The 17,686-nt window shown below is 42.0% G+C and overlaps 1 protein-coding gene across 3 annotated transcripts in view; it reads left to right on the forward strand.

Moving 5' to 3' along the window:
• The first annotated feature begins 14,835 nt into the window (after positions 1-14,835).
• AP-2alpha (adaptor protein complex 2, subunit alpha) overlaps positions 14,836-17,686 on the forward strand; it is a 170,495-nt gene continuing 167,644 nt past the window's right edge. For 2 of the 3 annotated variants that reach the window (XM_071675042.1, XM_071675044.1), the window contains exon 1: positions 14,836-14,969. The gene's annotated coding sequence lies outside the window, so the exon portion shown is untranslated. Of the gene's footprint in view, positions 14,970-15,035; positions 15,152-17,686 lie in introns of those variants that run through there. The other variant, XM_071675043.1, reaches the window with a different exon arrangement.

A 17,686-nucleotide genomic window follows, 5' to 3' on the forward strand; every position in this document is an offset into this window, starting at 1 on the left:
TAGAAGTTAGTAAAACAAAATTATGGAAAGAAAGTTGCTAAGAATAGAAGCGCAAAGTATAGACAAGAATCTAATGAAGATGTTGGAGGAGACAAAATATGTCTAGGACGCTGTGTGATCATCATGGAAGAAAATGGGACCATTACTTCCATCACATCCATGACCCCAGTGTCTGAGTCAAGTCTGAAGTTCATTGTTTACTGTGCTGGTGATGTCTCTCATGTGCCACAAACACGTTAATATCTTGTTCTCGAACTTCCGCCACACAGAACGATAAGCTGAGGTGAAAGACAAATCAAGACGATTCATAGGTCGACGGGTCCTGGTGACACGTTACCTCAGGTTTTACGTAAAGGTTGTGAGTCGTAGTGGAGGGTGGCTAACGTCACCCTAGTACAGGATGTTCAAATTGGCGGCCCGCGGGCCAAATTCGGCCCGTGGGCCAAATCCGGCCCTTTTTTTTTTTTCTTATTAGCCCCTTTCACAGACTCAGAATTGAATAGATTAATGACATGTATTTATTCATTTAAGTACTTACGAAATTTTACAGGAACAGATTTTTTTTATCGTAACCAACTTTATCAATTAGCTGAATGTAACATGTAATCATTTGTAAATTTGCATTTCTTTCTATGGATACGTGTTCCATAATCCGGCCCTACTCCTAAAGTAATTCAATGATCTTGATCTAGTACTTAAGAGGTAGCAAGAGATATGTGCTGTGCCAGCACCTGTGTACAGTGGATGGTACGTACATGTCTGAAGTGAGGAAGTGAGGGAAAAGGTCGCAAACCATAAAGAGAGATTACAAGTGTGAGGACTGTGATGAGTCGAGCAACTTCTTCGGAAAAAACAGACGAGATGGCCGAGTGCCAGAGGGTAAGAGTTAAGCAGAGGAGGAAGAACAGATTATGTGAAGTCTACGATAATGGAAATATAAAGTGGGTACGAGGAGTATCTGAGAGAGGGAGGGAGGGAGGGAGTAGAACAGTAAAAATCGAAAAAAAAAAAAAAGGGGGGGGGGGGGAATAAACAGCAGGCGACTTCAGCGGTCAGGAAGAACAACAAAATATGCTGAAATGAGTGTAGGGAGCAGAGCAGTGGGGCAGTTTATGAGGTATACAAGACGGGACAAGACGAGTACTATGAAATAACTCAGTAAAAACACTTTAGATATAAGAGAAATATTGTAAATAAAAGAAACGATCGCCCGAAACTATATCTGAAATGTACCTGGAGCAAGATGTCAGGTAAGGAGCAGCTCATCAGACTCGGGTACTGGCGTAGTACAAAAATGGACGCAGGTGTAAATAATCAAACGCCAAGTTTCACAGTATATTGATCTTCGGAGATTCGCAACCCCTGGCTCTGCCGGCCGAGGGGAGGTTGGAAGTGAAGCCTTGCAAAACACTGACATCAGAACACCAAGACAAGTGGAGCCCGATGAGGTAAATAGATTCACACGGGCAACAGGGATCGGTGTCAGGCCGGAGCGAAAATGCTGTTAAGAGATTATCTGAGAAGGATTCTGGCGCGGAGGAGGAGGAGGAGGAGCGGCAGACAGACAGACGCTGTAGCTCACACCTCCGGGGGAACGTTACTCTCCACTACCAACCTGCGTCCGTGGAGCCATAATGGGCTGTAGACCAATGAGAAAAGGACGATTTTATTCATATCTTTATTTCATTTATGAACGCCCGTGGTGTATCGCTTAGCGTTCCTGACCGTGACGCATTCACGGGCCGCCCAGGGTCGAGCGCATAGGTTGGAATCCTGGTTGCGGTAGTCGGTCCACAGTCAACCCAGCTGTTCATCCACTCCTAGGAGTTAGTCAATGAAATGAGATGGCCTTTAGGGCCTCAGCTGCCCGTGCTCTCTTAGCTAACATCACATCAAAACTAGACAAATTGGGTTGGGAGAGGAGAGGTCGTGTGTAACGAAACACTTGCTTCACTGTAGCACAGTGCATATCCTCCTTGATAAGAGAGATGTATGGGTGTGGTTATACAGGCAGGAGGGACCTGATCCCGTACGCGCCGGAGGGGCCTCGCCACGCTGGGCCAGTATGACGTAGTGGATCCCTCGGGACTCGATGCTGGCACCACTGGTGTATGGGATACGACCAGAGTGAAAAGCCACCTTGGGTCAGGGGTGTATCACTGGAGTATAGTCTCGTCGAGGAACCTCTCACTTGCAAAGAACCCATCCTTTCCCTGCTGTTGACTGTAGCGTAGCCTCGAAGGTACAAGCGCCCCTGCAGAAGAGGGCCTTGAGGTTGTATGATAATACAGTAACATATGTGATGACGAGTTGAGTGGACCCCCACATTAATGAGCGGAGCAACACTGTGGAATTTCAGCGACCGACATGACGTCACCACAGGAAATAAGTTCTTGCCGGATATGTAAACACAATGAAGAACGATTACATTTATTCCCTGAAATATTGATAAACAAAATAATGTAACTTATTGACTGCATAAACATTCGTTGCAAAAGACAAAATACCTCAAGAAATATCGTAGTACCAAATCACACGCCATTTCCCTCTACAGACAACGTATATATAAAGATTAAACTAATCTGCCTCTCAGAAGGAGTGTGTCTGGCCTGAGGATCGTCCGGTCACTTACAGAAGGTGTTCAAGATTCCTTGACTGGTGGTCAACACTCGACTCTAGCGATCATAATGATCCTCATCGTTTGATAATCCTGAACCTATAAGTACAAAGCAGCCAGAGTCACCTGGTACATTCAACATTGGGTAATTCTTTTCACAGAAGAACTTCAATCATTAATGAGAGTTTGAGCAACTTGTTATTATCCTCTGGTGCCTCAGTCTGGCCACAGAGACGCTTCATCATACTGCAGGCGACACCTCCTCCCTGTACTTGTGGTCCTTATGGTTCATGATCATGAACACCCTCCCCAGTCTCCATCCCTCCCTCACCTGACGTCTTTGTTTACCCCCTCATCATCAGCGGCTCTCTGCAGGCGCCACACGGGTGAGAAACACCACAACACCTGCTCACAACCAAACCCACAAGACTCCCACTTTCTATGATGACCTTAACTAGGCTGAAGAGTCTTTAGGTTTCGAACTGTTGCTACGCAGATGTGGACAATCGTCAGTCAGCCACAACCCGACATATTTTACAATGAGACGTATACCAGCTCGACCCCCCCTCCCCCCCCCCAGATTGTGTCTTAATTGCAAAAACTATAATGATAATGATGATAATAATGATGATAATGATAATGATAATAATAATGATAGCAATAATCATAATAATAATAATAATAATAATAATAATAATAATAGTAATGATAATGATAATCGTGATAATAATAATGATAATGATATTTTTTATTTTATTTTATTATACTTTGTCGCTGTCTCCCGCGTTTGCGAGGTAGCGCAAGGAAACAGACGAAAGAAATGGCCCAACCCCCCCCCCCCCATACACATGTATATACATACGTCCACACACGCAAATATACATACCTACACAGCTTTCCATGGTTTACCCCAGACGTTTCACATGCCTTGATTCAATCCACTGACAGCACGTCAACCCCGGTATACCACATCGCTCCAATTCACTCTATTCCTTGCCCTCCTTTCACCCTCCTGCATGTTCAGGCCCCGATCACACAAAATCTTTTTCACTCCATCTTTCCACCTCCAATTTGGTCTCCCTCTTCTCCTTGTTCCCTCCACCTCCGACACATATATCCTCTTGGTCAATCTTTCCTCACTCATCCTCTCCATGTGCCCAAACCACTTCAAAACACCCTCTTCTGCTCTCTCAACCACGCTCTTTTTATTTCCACACATCTCTCTTACCCTTACGTTACTCACTCGATCAAACCACCTCACACCACACATTGTCCTCAAACATCTCATTTCCAGCACATCCATCCTCCTGCGCACAACTCTATCCATAGCCCACGCCTCGCAACCATACAACATTGTTGGAACCACTATTCCTTCAAACATACCCATTTTTGCTTTCCGAGATAATGTTCTCGACTTCCACACATTCTTCAAGGCCCCCAGGATTTTCGCCCCCTCCCCCACCCTATGATCCACTTCCGCTTCCATGGTTCCATCCGCTGCCAGATCCACTCCCAGATATCTAAAACACTTCACTTCCTCCAGTTTTTCTCCATTCAAACTCACCTCCCAATTGACTTGACCCTCAACCCTACTGTACCTAATAACCTTGCTCTTATTCACATTTACTCTTAACTTTCTTCTTCCACACACTTTTCCAAACTCAGTCACCAGCTTCTGCAGTTTCTCACATGAATCAGCCACCAGCGCTGTATCATCAGCGAACAACAACTGACTCACTTCCCAAGCTCTCTCATCCCCAACAGACTTCATACTTGCCCCTCTTTCCATAACTCTTGCATTTACCTCCCTAACAACCCCATCCATAAACAAATTAAACAACCATGGAGACATCACACACCCCTGCCGCAAACCTACATTCACTGAGAACCAATCACTTTCCTCTCTTCCTACACGTACACATGCCTTACATCCTCGATAAAAACTTTTCACTGCTTCTAACAACTTTCCTCCCACACCATATATTCTTAATACCTTCCACAGAGCATCTCTATCAACTCTATCATATGCCTTCTCCAGATCCATAAATGCTACATACAAATCCATTTGCTTTTCTAAGTATTTCTCACATACATTCTTCAAAGCAAACACCTGATCCACACATCCTCTACCACTTCTGAAACCACACTGCTCTTCCCCAATCTGATGCTCTGTACATGCCTTCACCCTCTCAATCAATACCCTCCCATATAATTTACCAGGAATACTCAACAAACTTATACCTCTGTAATTTGAGCACTCACTCTTATCCCCTTTGCCTTTGTACAATGGCACTATGCACGCATTCCGCCAATCCTCAGGCACCTCACCATGAGTCATAATGGTGTTAATAATAATAATAATGATAATGATGTTAATAATAATAATAATGATAATAATGATAATGATAATAATAATAATGAAAATAATAATAATGATAATAATAACAGTAATAATATTAGATAATAATAATAATAATAATAGTAATAATAATAATAATGATAATATAGTCTTTATTAAATCTAGACAGCCATTCGGCTGAAAGCACTAAACACAGTTATCACAGAAGTGGGAGGTCATGATAGTATTTAGTAAAACGAATCATGACAGAGCTTGAGGTCAAAGCTGGGCTGGACATTTCTACACCTTGGATGAGTACGTGAGTGAGGCACATCCGCACAGTCAAAGTAGCAGATATACAGGAAGCTTTACGTAGTGTATGTTATGGTTTATAAATACCATATGTATTTAATGATGATTGGTTGAACGTTGAGTGATGAAGAATTACAGGTTGATTGAGTTACAGTGATATAGCTGTTAGCGCACCTTTTATAACCTGGGTAAGAGAAACCTAAACTGTTTACTTGCTGAGCTATGCACTTGTTCATGGATTGTTTATGATGTTCACATCGGTAGGTACGGGAGTGTACGGCGAAGGTGGCGACGAACGGCGGGTCTGTAGGGGGTGGGACGTGAGGGAGGAGGTGTCTGTTACGTGGTGGGGGATGGGGTGTGTCAGCAGTATACTTCCAAACTGCCGAGTGAGCTGCGGGTCGTGCCGGTCAGTGAGGGTGGACAGGTTCACCGGGATGAGGGCCTCTTGGTAGGTGGTGTAAGACGGGCCCAGGAGGGTTCTACGTGTTCTTGTGTCCACTCTTCCCAGCTGGTCCCTGTGTGTAGCTGCAAGGAAGGGCGACCACGCTGGGGAGGCGTAAGTTAACGTAGGTAATATCAATATGATATAGACATTTCTGAGCTCAATTTGTGGGAATCCGAGTGACCTCACTCGGCGGAGAAAGTAGAGACAGTATGAGGAAGATTTGATGATAGTGCTGACATGACTCCTCTAGTGTGAACCGTGTGTGTGTGTGTTTGTGTGTGTGTGTGTGTGTGTGTGTGTGTGTGTGTGTGTGCTTAGATCATATCTGTACACATCTATACATGGTCCCAGACTTACGAAAGAGGTAAATAAACAGTCGAGAGTGCAGAAATTAGCCGTAAGACCTGGATGAGCTGCAGCAGCTCCTGAACATTCGACTGATGAACGTCAACCGAAACATCTTTGAAGCAATATGGACGGGAAACGGAAATAACAAATCATAGTTCAAATAACATGAAGGTATTAAACATTTACACTACTCAGACTGTGAAAGAAACCCAAGAGTTGATATTAACCACAGAAAATCACATTAGAATGGGCTTGCAATGAGGACAATCTTATATTTGATCGAAAATCATATTCGTGGAAATAAATGACGTACCAGTGGCTGAGGAAACACATAGATCTGCAAGAGAAGGTCCAGTACTGTACGACGAGAATGGGGCCAGAATTAAGAGGGATGAGTTCCAGTGAGACGAGAGATGTTTAAGTACCCACAGAACTGGAAGGGAAACTAAGGATAAAGATGGCTACTACTAAGTGGGGGTAGACCGATTCCAAGAAAAAAAGGAAGAATAAGCCACTGAGGTTATGAATAGCAGGTGGGTAAGAGGGACGTAAGAATGTATGTCTTTAGTAAGCGGGTATTTGGTGCGTGCAGTCAGTTAAAGGAAAAATTATTAGAGGCTAAAGGTACCAGGAAATACTGAAACCTTTGGTTAGGAATAGGTGGCGAGGAGATGGGGACTCACGAGTGTATAGCTCTCTCCTGATGCGACCAAATAGGTGAACACACACACACACACACACACACACACACACACACACACACACACACACACACACACACACACACAAGCACATATACGAACATATAAGTTAAGGGTATGCATACAGAGATAGTAGTAAATACAAGGTACATACATATAAGGTTAGAAAGACGGGGGTAACACGGGTGTACAACTCCATCCTTGCAACACACAAACAGTAATCACAGGGAAAGAGAATCACAGCATCGGTATTGTGTGGCGGGAAATAAGCTGCAGGAATGTGTGTGTGTGTGTGTGTGTGTGTGTGAGGCACGGGACCCGACATCGTCCCTGACCTGTGGCCGGAGTCCCACGTCAGGAGAACAGTAAAAGAGACGAACTGTCTGTCAGCAAATAATTAAACAGCGTTTAAGTATATGGATAAGGGACTCTTGAGCATACCGAATACGCTCCTTACATCTGGTCTCCCCACCAAGGGAAGCAACAAAGAACTAACAGTGGTTCAAACGAGGACAACAAAGATGGTACCGTTATTAAGAGCTGAGCCACAAGATAGGCTAGAGGTCGTCAAGTTGTCCATCATGGAGGAGAGATGAGTGACGGGTGACCTAATCAAGACCTTCAAACTCATACATTAGCTTGAGGGTGTAGATGGTGGACAGAGCTTCGAGAGAAGCAGGGATAGAACAATCAGGAGACACACATAACTTGAGGTTAATGAAGTAACTTGTCATCAAGAATGCAGAGAAGTACTTTTATAACACAAGACTGTTGTATGAATGGAACATACACAGTGTATATGAATACAGTCAATGTGGACAATGTACAGTTTAAAAACTGTACGATGGTGGAGAATGTTCAAGAGGCGAGGGAGGTCCCACGGGTGTACAATACAAATAGGTCATTACACATAGTGCAGTGGTTAGCGTGACGACCCATCAGTCTAATGGCCCCTGCTTCGAAAATCCGAAAGACCAGCCGACTCACAGCCAGCCGAGCTGTTCATCCTCCTCTTTGAAACTGGTTGATGAATAGGTGCCTGGCGTAAGGTTGGGGCAGGGGGTGTATATACTATAAAAGTATATACTGTATATGTATTATAAAAGTGTGAGTGTGTTTTGCTGAGAGAGTTTTACTCTCGTGTTGCCCCGTTTCTTTACTTTGTACTTATACAACTGTAACACATAAATAGTAATCACGCACACACACACACACACACACACACACACACACACACACACACACACACACACACACACACACACACACGCACACACACACACACACACACACACACACACACACACACACACACACACACCTTCAATGGAAGGCAACGCGGATTAAAAGAAAGGTCATGCATTACAAATCTCTCAGAGTTTTAAGATAAAGTCAGCCTCGAATATACGTTCTTGGACTGTGAGAAAGCTTTTGACTCTGTACTACGTCGGAGGTGGATTTGAAAGCTGGATCTATAGGTAGGAATAAAAAGTAGACTCCTCCACCGGGTAGAACACTACCTTACTGGTAGGGAGCAGGGAACACAGGTGTCAAGAACATTTTCAAAATGGGCTGGGGTCACCAGTGGCGTGCCTCAGGACTCGACTTTTCGCCCTCTGCTCTTCTTGGTATATGCTTATGAGTTTGGTATGACGCCAAGATCACGAGAGAATAAAAGAATGTTGAATCCATCAGCTTACAAGGGGATCATGACAAAATCCAAACTTTATCTAATAGATGGTTGACGATATTCAATCCAAACGCAATATAATGAGGTTGGGTTACTGCGAAAGAAGGCGACAGAACGACTTATACCTAGCGGGAAATGAGCTACAGGAATCTGTATGTGAATGAGACCTAGAGGTCGACATTGTAAATTACATGACGACAAAAGCTCCAAATCAGGAGAATTTTTTTTCAGGAGATATACTGTGTCAAGGTAAACATTAGAACAGCATGTAAGTATGAGTAGTGTAAGGATAAGTTTGGTAGATTATTCACAAAAGTGGATTATGCTTCTTACGGCTGGTTGCCGCAGCTGAAGAAGCTCGAAGATTGGACTGAGAGGGTCAGGAGAAAGGCAGAGAAGATGGTACTTGAATGGAGAGAGCTGGAGCTACTGATCTGCGAACCGTGGATGAGAGAAGAGAGTGACCTGATAACAGCCTTCAGGTTTCTTAATCTTGATAGATCGCGATGATGAACAGTCTTCCATACGATGCAATGACAGAGTAACCAAATGACAGAACAAGAAACTGGTGAGAGAGGGTGTAAAGAAGTACGACCCCAGTATAAAGGTGATGGACGGTTGGAAGAGACAATGACCTGAATGCCAGCAGCAACGCACACATTTTTAAAAAGCTACTTCATGCCAAAGGAAGTTGAAGGGGATCCACGACTCGCTTCTCTTTACTCTCTTCCTTTATTATGAAATAAATGATCGCATTTAGGTAATCAAACACAGGTCGTAACGACGTTTATCTGGAACAGTTTTTTTAATGGCAGAAGGGATGTAGGAGGGCAGGGTCTCCCAGCCTGTGGCACAGGTACCACTGGTAGTATATTTGGGTTCTGTCAGTGGTACACGGTAGGTAGAACCAGTGATCCACTTCCCAAGCGATGGTACCAGCAGCAAAAGATTATCCCCGATCAGTAATCTGCTTTAAGTCGTGCACCAAGTACCCTGGTGTCCCTCTGGAAACTGACTCTGCCTTGGTATTACTGCAACATCTATTCTTTCTTGGAGACCCCACATTGCGGAATAGCTAAGTCTGCCTCTCAGAAACTGGGTGTCTTGTTTAGATGAAACTTCTTCTCTTCTGAACAGTTGCTCCGTTTATACAAGGGATTGATTCGTCCTTTTATGAAGTATTGCTCTCACATTTGGGGTGGTTCTAGCTCTGTATCCTTACTTGACAGAGTTGAGTCGAAAGCGATTCGACTTATAAACTGTCCCAGGCTAACTTCCAGACTTGACCCACTTGCCCTACGCTGCGATGTTGCTTTACTCTCCCTCTTCTATGGGTATTACTTTGGTTTTTGCTGCCTCTAGTCGGCTGCTTGTGTGCCCCCACCACTAGCTAGACGACGCAAATACTTGGCAAGCTGTTGCGTCATATGATTATTGTGAGGCCATCAGCAACTCAAGGGTGGGCCGTTTTGATACCTGCTTCTTTCCCTACACCTCGAAGCTTTGGAACTCTTTCTACCTTCTCAGTCTTTCCCAATAACTCTGACCTGGCACATTTCAAAAGACAGTTTATTCACTTTCTAAAAAAAAATCGTAAATATTTACTTTCCCTTGTGTTTTCTTTTTCCGCTTCATAATTTTCTTTACATTTTAATTAAGACCTGGCCTTGATGTGGACTTCTGTCCGTAACTAGAGCATACAGCATGAAAAAAAAAATGTTCACTAGTATGACATGCTCACCATCATAGCCGCACTTATGGGCGTAGTGGTGCGCTGCAGTTCATCAAAACAGCTCGAGCTACACGAGATGGAGACGGTACAGGGTAATACTGTTGACCTGGAGGATAGGTATAAGGACGTGGGGAGGCACATCTTCAGCAACAGGAGTGTGGACACGGGCAACAAGCTAAGCCAGGAGGATATGAAAAAAAAACAAGCCAGAAAACTCGTAAGCCTCCGTAACAGAAATACAAAGATAAGAGTTGGGGACTTACTAAGGTAAAGCTCTCATTCTGAATATACAGTCAAGAAATATTTTATTTAAGTTTTTTATTTATTATTTCCCCTGGACCAGTTTCTAGGAAAGAGTCTTGGGTGTTACTGAGGACCTTTGTAAGGGATTCAGGAGCCCACAGATGCGTTACTTCCAGTAGCAGGGAAATGTACACTCCTTTGGATTGAGAAGTTGTTTGATGAGACTGTACTCCCAATGGTACAGCCTCTCCAAAGGTGATTCTTCACTCGCGGTGTAGCCTCGAGCAGGTATGGGTGACAAGAGATGTTCCGTAAGGTTCAGTGTAAGAACCATTGGTGTTTCTGATCCCGTGTGAATGACGTATCAGATCATTTTGAATGTTGTCTAAATACATTTGTTGACGATGCTGAAATAATGAGAGAAGTGCTGAATAACAAGATGATATATTGCAAAGAGTTTTAACGATAGGCAACAGTGATATGTCAGATTCTTGAGGAAAAATAACTTTGGAAAATGCATTTATGAAGAAGACTCGAAAGAATATATAAAGAGACCATAGTGTGACCGTTGTATTAATGGAGAACAAGTAAAAAATGAAATAAAGTTGAGAAAAGGATCTCTAGCCGAACTTATCACCAGAAAATCACATGAGGTTTGTGATAGCAGCAGGACCGCTTTTAAAGAATTTTCACTACAGGGGCAAATTTTCAAAGGGTGGGGTGGGGGGGGCATTTACGCGGTTGGACTCATAAGGAATATCACAATTATATCATATCAAAAAGGGGCCTCGAAGTGCCTAGTTTCTTGGGACAAAATGGCTTTTTGCTCTTGAATACTGGAGGAGGAGAAAGAGTCTACTGGGGGAACTGGACTCATAAGGAATATCACAATTATACCAAAAAGGGGCCTCGAAGTGCTTAGTTTCTTGGGGCAAAATGACTTTTTGCTCTTGAATATTGGAGGAGAAGAGCCTACTGGGGGGAACTGCCCCACTACTATGTTTAAAAGATGCCCTGAGTACTGCGCTAGGTCTTCAACAACTGGGAAACTGGAGACATCGATCGTCTGTGATGCTCATCGCTGGAGTGGTTAGTGAGGTAAACAACCAAGGGAAGAGAGAGAGAGAGAGAGAGAGAGAGAGAGAGAGAGAGAGAGAGAGAGAGAGAGAGAGAGAGAGAGAGACCCGAATGCCTCAAGGACATCCCAGGGAGAACAATTTAGAGCAGAACAATTTGTCAAGAAACAGAACTCTGCACTCGGTTTATGGGACAGTAAGATGATGTTGCCAATGGTGGGAGGAGAGAGAGAGAGAGAGAGAGAGAGAGAGAGAGAGAGAGAGAGAGAGAGAGAGAGAGAGTACACAAAAAGTTGTGATTCAGTAGATTTAAAAAGGACAATAGAAGCAGACAATACGTGAATGAGATACGGAAGGCACAAGACACAGGCAGAGTTTGAAACGCAAATGAAAGCATATAATGAGTACAGCAGAATAAGGAAGTGGAAGTTAGAAAGAGACATTGTGGGTAAGGCTGAGGAAAGCTAAACTTTCCCAAAATCTATCGGTCGGACGACAGTTAATTAGATGAAGGACTCACAGGGAGAGATTTCGAAAGGGACGTAATGTGAGGAGCTAAATGCAAAGCTCAGAATATTGTATAAATCTAAGCCATTCTTCCCAGTACTACCAAGGTGGAATGGAGAACTAAATCATGGAAAACACTTGAGGTCATCGGATGAGGAATGACTTGGCTCCATGTGAACTATAAGGCTCAGTGGTACCCGTCGTGCGTACTCACTCGACGAGTCTCCAGAAACGGTCGATAGGCTTGAAGAACGGTCGATCAATGTCCATCCATACATTGAGAACGTGTATGGTCTTAGGACACACAGAAAAGGTGTACAGTCTTTCGACTGGTGGTAGCAGATTGGCGTTGACGGACTTAATGACCCCTACAGTCGACAGGCCTAGAGCTGAAATAACCAATAAACCAAGTGATTGTCACCAGAGAAACGGAAGAAGATAGCAGTCGCACGTATTTATAAGAGGAAATCCATGAAACTACAGATCAATATGTCCAACATGCACATTAAGTAAACTATCGAGGAAAAAATATAAAAACAGGAGGAAAATGTCTGAGCAGTTACAAAGGAGACACCATTCAGGCGAGTAACAATGTCGAATTTTGCGGCCTGACAGAATGAGATTGATGGCTGGACTGTGTAGTCAGGACTGACGCAATGTATTTGTCACGTCCTCGCTGGAGGCTGGACCTGGCGGGTTGAAATAGAAGGTAAACCAGACTCCTAGAGAGGCAGGGCTCACTAGTCTCGTGGCCGATACTCTTGATCTCTGTAAATAACATGCCTGGAGAACTGGAGTCACGCCCTGCATGTATGTGTACGCAATGAACGCTAAAATCATGGAAAATATGGAGTATCATGGAGGATTGTCGTGACTACAAAGAGACTCAAGCGGGTTGCATCATGGAGGAAATGCACTCCAGCTTAATTCAACGACGAAGGAATATAATGAAACCTGACTAAGATATCTACCCGTCCAGATAGCAGTCATACGAATTTTCCTGTGGGAGGGACAGAGGAGGCAGGGGCGCGTTACCCATTACACTGCATAGCATGAGCTTGATTCAGCCTAAGGCACGCGGATAGCAAGGAGGCCGTTGCGTACTCTGTAGGAATAATGCTCCTTAGGAAGGCCCGGAACAGTAGGGTGGGCCCGCTTGTGTACGGCATGTTAACACCTACGCAAAGGGCAGCGGCTCAGGACTGACAACACGGCCGTGTAGTTAGTGGCGCAATAACAAACTTTGATTTTAGGGCGGCGGCCAGGGAGAGGATCAACGTTTTCAGTATTCAAAATATGTGCTCTAATATTGCGAAATCTAGACTTCACTTATTTGATAGATGAATTTGCAGCAAGAAATCTTTATCATTTCTTTTGGTTACACTGTTCTTACATGTATACCAACTGAATATATTTGTTATAAGATAATTATCGTTTGGTCTGTTCTTTCGTAACTATTTCCGACTCCTTAAAGTATCATTTATACGAGGTGCAGCAAAAGCTTGGCCTATTGCCCATGAATTCCTTTATCCGCTACTGGTCCGATGGGTTGATATATATATATATATATATATATATATATATATATATATATATATATATATATATATATATATATCCATATAAATATCTGAATTGTCAAGAAAGTACATTGAATATTAGTGAATGTCTTTAAGTATTTGAATAAAGTTATTAGGAAATATCTAAAGTATATGTTAGACCCACATTCCGGTAAGTAGCACTATTTTTGGTCACTGTACTTCAACAAGTCACAGATTTGGTGTCGACGGTCCAACAGCGTGATACAAAACTCGTACTTGAAAATAAACCACTGCAATATGAGCCTCAATAGGCCTTAAGTCTAAATAGACAATCTGCTAACCTTGTGGGCCACATACATAATGAGTTTATATTGTCTGAGGATTATCCTGAAGACCTGGGGAAAGTGTTCAAGATTTTTCGTTGGTTGGATGTTGGTCGACGATGACGCCCTTAATGAACCTGAAGCTCAAACAACCCACCAGTTTACGATAATGGGCGAGATAAACAGTTACGGACTTGCCCACGATGGAAGAAAGAAGGAGGAGGAAGACAAGCGATCAGAGCACTTAAGTTCCGTAATGGATCTGACGATATCAACATGGAGCGATTCTTTGCAGTCGGGCATAACAGGAGAGTGTAAATGAATCTAAGAAAAAGAAAGGAGGAAAATATCTTTGGTTATGGAGCATAGAACGAATGCAACAAGTCAAAAGAAGTGAGGGATGTGTCAAGAAATTCAAGAAACAGTGGTATCAATTGACACGGTAACAAATGGGGTTTCAGTAGAGCAAAATTCTCCATATATATATATATATATATATATATATATATATATATATATATATATATATTTATATATATATATACATTTATATGTGTTACTGTATGTTTCTAGGTATTATATATGTATAATTATGTTTTAACTAGGATGCTAGTGATTTACTCAGATAATGTCAAAATATACACGCTGAATTCATTTTTTATATTGTCTTATAAAGTGTAATATATATTTTTAGTGGTATATATGTGGAGTCAACAGTTGTTCATCTTTTAAAGATACGCCCACTTTATTAATTCCATTTTCTATGGAGCTTATTGATTCTGCCTTGCCTACCATAGAAAACCAATTAATACTAATATACTCTTCTCTAGGATTCTTTTTCGATCAAAATATGATACTATAAGAATTATTTGAAAGCAAAGGCGCTTAATACAACTGAAACTGATAACGAGTATTAACTCTAAAGGTGAGGATGGCTGGAGGGAGGTTGGCCGGGCCGCCGCTAGATGGCTCTGGCGCCGCAAAAGTGGGTGGTGAAACAGTGCAAATGGCGTTAATGCGGTAGTTGACGGAAAACAATCCCATTTCCCCTGCTTACACGCTTTCAGCTATTGCTTTTCTAGAGAACATTGTGGTAAGTAAGGGTTGTTGTTTAGTATCACGGGTAATGACAGTATGTCCGGGCATCAAGTTAGACACAGGAGGAAAATACAATTTGCCCGGATGAGTCAGGAGAGGGTCGGCGATTTGACAGGTCACTGATGCAAGTGGTCTGCACTGTGTACCTAGATCAGCTGTTGCTAGTGGCAGCTTTTGGTAGGTGGTATTGAGTCGCATGAAAAAGGGATGGAATTTGTTGCATTTTAGGGCTGGTTGTTGACATAGAATCTGTCTACTGCCATAAGCACCGGTGTGTAATCACCAACTTCAACACAGTTGCTTGCTTGCATGCATGCATGATGGTACTTTTCGAAGTTTTCAGGGCCTAGATGTAATCCATAGTATATGGAAGGCGTAACGTAATAAATTAACGCTCATGTCGGAGGTTTTTTGCCCCGAGGGATTGGGTGTTATACCGTCGACCTGGTGCAATGTGGTTGTTGATGTGGTATAGATCTTGTACTTGCATCTCCCAGTTGCATGTTTTAACGTACCGGGAGACAGAATCCCTTCACTTGATTAGCAGGATGTCTCTTCAGAAGTGCCTGATAGAAGGGAAGTCTTATGGAAAGGGTCAAATGTGTATTTTGAGGGCATCACATTTGACTTATGGTAGTGGAAGAAAAGCTTATCAGTGGACACATAGCTTAATAGAACTAATTTACAAGGATTGTTAAGTAATTATATAGTTACAAGTAAAACTGTGGGGAGGTGTATGAAGATCAAGGAAAATGTTGGGTCACTTTATTGTAATGTGGAACATGTGTAAAAATCAACAAAACCTCTGAAAAGCTTAACTCAGCATTGTTGTTAGCTTTGTATATCGAGTGATTTTGTTCTGCAATGTATCTAGAGAGTACTATACTGGTAATGATTTTAGAACATTTTTTTCATTGAATGATAGTTAGGAATTTGTTGCAAACTTAAGTATACCTAGAAAATGTTGGGTTAATGCAAAAGTGAATTCTTTTGAATTTTGCTTGTGTATCGCATGCAATTAGTTTACCACCACATTTTCAGTGATGTATAATTTTGCTTTATTAAGTATCATGCTCTACATATTTTATTCTCCAAGCCTTAAACTTCCATTACGAAACAGAGTGACTCCATATTAAGAGTTAAGAGTGATGCAAAGCTAAACTGAAAGTTTACCCTGGTTGTTAACTTTATCTAGGGGCCAAGATTTACCTTAATTTTCAGTGTGGTCACGATTTACCAACACTATTGTTGTCTTCCTCCTCCACATGGTCAAGAATTTTGTATTTCAGGCTTCCATATGTGTTATTCGTATAGCTGGTGACTGGACATTTATCATATGCTTGACATATCTGTCCACCTTTGTCAGTAGATGCAAAACATTGTTGCATGGTGGATATAGTTTTTAATTTTTTTCTTCATTTGGTATTTAACATGTTTTAATGCACTGTTACCAGAGCATTACATTGTGAAAACTGTAAAGCATACATTGGTTGTATATGCAGTGCGTGGAACCCAAAGATTGTTGTGGTGTCCTTTATATTTATAGTAACTATTTATATACGGAACTTATATTGTGGAAGTTATACGACCTCAACATGGTAAGCAAATTCTTTTTATTGAATTATAAACGTTTGTTACTGATGGTAACTTACCGAATGTAACCACTCAGGATGCAAGTGTGTGGAGTTGTTTCTGCTTTATTTGTCCTCTTATTTGTATTTGTTTCCTTTATGTTTTAAGGATGATGAAATATATAGTTAATTTAACAGAATTGATGTTTTCTGGAAAGTATAACTTTTTACAAATGCTCATTGAAAAGATATTTTTTTGCCGTGATTTTTAATAGAAATATGTTTTTGATAAATGACTATTTAAGAGAAATTCTAGATAATTTTATTTTTGGACAATTGTGGCAAAAAAAATTTATTTTTTCTTGTAACATATTTTATCGTCATAGATATAAACCTGTGGCGCTAGTGTGAAGTACTTTGAGACCCTAGGATCTAACTCAAGGCCAGAGAATGTTGATAGCTCCCTTTATAGATTTGATAGCTTTCTGAACTTGTCTTAACAGATTACAATCCTCCTGACTTTCCACTATTAACTCCTTTCCCTGTTTCTCTTTTTCAATTTTACCCAATTATTATTTTTTTTTTACTTAATCACTGTTTTCCACATCAGCAAGGTATTGCAAGGAAACAGACGAAGAATAGCCCAACCACTCATATGCATATATATATATATATATATATATATATATATATATATATATATATTTTTTTTTTTTTTTTATACTTTGTCGCTGTCTCCCGCGTTTGCGAGGTAGCGCAAGGAAACAGACGAAAGAAATGGCCCAACCCCCCCCCCCCCCCCCATACACATGTACATACACACACCCACACACGCAAATATACATACCTACACAGCTTTCCATGGTTTACCCCAGACGCTTCACATGCCTTGATTCAATCCACTGACAGCACGTCAACCCCTGTATACCACATCGCTCCAATTCACTCTATTCCTTGCCCTCCTTTCACCCTCCTGCATGTTCAGGCCCCGATCACACAAAATCTTTTTCACTCCATCTTTCCACCTCCAGTTTGGTCTCCCACTTCTCCTCGTTCCCTCCACCTCCGACACATATATATATATATATATAATTTTGGGAGCCTTGAAAAATGTGTGGAAGTCGAGAACATTATCCCGGAA

This window comes from Panulirus ornatus, chromosome 20, assembly GCF_036320965.1.
Source record: "Panulirus ornatus isolate Po-2019 chromosome 20, ASM3632096v1, whole genome shotgun sequence".
Classification (NCBI taxonomy): Eukaryota; Metazoa; Arthropoda; class Malacostraca; order Decapoda; family Palinuridae; genus Panulirus; species Panulirus ornatus.